Raw genomic sequence first — 2,805 nt, 5'->3', positions numbered from 1 at the left:
CAGTCTGGTGAAATTCAAAAGCTTTTTGATGTATAAAACTTGATAAATGGAACTATTCCATCAATACACAAAGGTATAACAATGTATCTAGATGGATAATATGTAACTTCTGCACAGGTCTCTGCTTAGTAAATATATCACTGTATGCTGATCAGAATTTTGCTCCAATAAAGGAACATAAAGATTAAAATAAATTGGCCATTTTGGGGAGATATAAAAAAACAAGTAACTAAAATATTGAATGAAAAGAACATAAGATGGAAGTGGGCTGAGGCGTTGTATGGCTCTTGTTTTGTTCAGAAAAAGGGTAGAAATAGTAATTGTAGATTTGATGCATGCGTGAGAAACTCTGAAGATCCGCCACAAGTGTTAGAGAAACAGCATTTAACTTCCAAGTAATACCCACATGGGAACAATCACCATCATGGTCAGGATCTCTGGGGGAAAATTAAGCCGGTAGGGGACCGCAGTGGGGTGTAATTGTATTTACAGACGTCACTTCTTTAGCAGGCTCCAGGTATGTTGGTGCCTGTTGTTCTCCATACCCCTTTCATAGGTTTGAAATATTTCTTTAAAGTAGAATTCAACAGTTTTTAGTTTTGTTTTCCATAGCAGTGGTTCTCAACTGGGGTTGACTTTGCCCCCTCTATCCCTGCATCGTCTCCTCAGAGGAGACACTGGCCATATCTGGGGACAGTCTCCTCATCACAGCTAGGGTAATACTGCTGGCGTCTAGTGGGAAGAGGCCAGGGATACCGCTGCACCTTGCAGTGCAGAGGCCAGCCCTCCCACTGTGAGGAGTTACCCAGTCCAAAACATCAGTAGTGCTGAGCTTGAGAAACCCTATCCTTTAGGATAAGAATATGCTTTTTTTCTTTTTTTTGAGACGGAGTCTTGAGCTGTCATCAGGCTGGAGTGCAATGGCGTGATCTCGGCTCACTGCAACCTCCACCTCCTAGGTTCAAGAGATTCTCCTGCCTCAAAGCCTCCTGGGTAGCTGGGACTGCAGGCACATGCCAATATGCTCAGCTAATTTTTGTATTTTTTAGTAGAGATGGGGTTTCACCATGTTGGCCAGGATGGTTTTGATTATTGACCTTGTGATCCGCCCGCCTTGGCCTCCCAAACTGCTGGGATTACAGGTGTGAGTCGCTGTGACCAGCTATGTTTTTTTCTCCTCTATTTAAAAATAAATGAAAAAGGCTGAGTGCAGTGGCTCACACCTATAATCCCAGCATTTTGGGAGGCCGAGGTGGGCAGATCACGAGTTTGAGACCAGCCTGGCCAACATAGTGAAACCATGTCTCTACTAAAATACAAAAAATTAGCTGGCCATGGTGGCAGATGCCTGTAATCCCAGCTCCTTGGGAGGCTGAGGCAGGAGAATCATTTGAACTCTAGATGCGGAGGTTGCAGTGAGCCAAGATCGTGCCATTGCACTCCAGCCAGGGTGACAGAGCCAGACTCTGTCTAAAAAAAAAAAAAAAAGAAAAGAAAAAAAGAAATGAAAAAGCAGAAATGATAACACATGGGGACTTTTTTTCCAGTACTTTTCATGTACATAATTAGTTTCAGAAAGTAAAAATGCTTGATAAAGTAATCAGGAAAATCTCCAACTTCATAAATGGGCAGTGTAATATTTTAAGTGTTAAAAATTAATCTTTGGTTGATTGCTAAAGTGGCACGAACATAGCCACAACTGTGGTGGGATGCTCTTGACTGGAGTTTCTTTATAAGATGAAGTTTCCAAGAAAATTAATTGCTGTCAGTTTCTTCATCTTTAAGAAAGGGACAAAAAGGTAACTGATAAAGAAGCTGTTTCTGTTTTCTTGCTAGTGGAACATTAGTATTCGACAGCAGTACTGTACTAAATTCTGGGGCTGCTACTGAAATGTCATTAAATTTCAACTTTACACATCTGGCATGCTGCCTAAATGCAGCTCAGTGTGTTAAAGCATAGATTACAGTCTAACAAATCAATGCTCTCGAATTGTGGGTTTATGTAAACCTGCAATTAAAAACAGTGCGCAATCACTTTCTTTGCCTACCTGATGAGGGGAAGAGAAGCAAGCTGTTTCTTTCAGGGTGAAGAGGTGAGAATGCCAGCTTAATATAGGAGCATTCCTTGGCACATGCTTTAAGAAGTGGCTTTTGATAAAGGCAGTTTCTGCCTGGGCACGGTGGCTCATGCCTGTAATCCCAGCACTTTGGGAGCTGAGGCAGGGTAGATCACTGATGTCAGGAGTTTGAGACCAGCCTGGGCAACATGGTGAAACCCTGTCTCTACTAAAAATGCAAAAATTAGCCGGGTGTCGGGGTGCTCACCTGTAACTCCAGCTACTTGGAAGGCTGAGGCACAAGAATCACTTGAACCTGGGAGGTGGAGGTTATAGTGAACTGAGATTGCACCACTGCACTCCAGCCGGGGTGACAGAGGGAGATTCCATCTCAAACAACAACAACATAAAAAAAAAATTCTGTGAGCATTTGTGGGTACAGGGGAAAGGCCAAGAAAGGAGGCAGTAGCCAGGTGCGGTGGCTCATGCCTGTGATCACAGTACTTTGGGAGGCTGAGGTGGGTGGATCACCTGAGGTCAGGAGTTAGAGATCAGCCTGGCCAACATGACAAAACCCCATCTCTGATAAAAATACAAAAATTAGCTGGGCATGGTGGTGGGCACCTGAAATTCCAGCTACTCGGAGAATGAGGCAGGAGAATTATTTGAACTTGGGAGGTGGAGGTTGCAGTAGCCGAGATGGCACCACTGCACTCTAGGCTGGGTGATGGAGTGAGACTCTGCCTTA

Source organism: Cebus imitator, unplaced genomic scaffold, assembly GCF_001604975.1.
Source record: "Cebus imitator isolate Cc_AM_T3 unplaced genomic scaffold, Cebus_imitator-1.0 Scaffold652, whole genome shotgun sequence".
NCBI lineage: Eukaryota > Metazoa > Chordata > Mammalia > Primates > Cebidae > Cebus > Cebus imitator.
Note: the sequence above shows the minus strand (reverse complement) of the source record.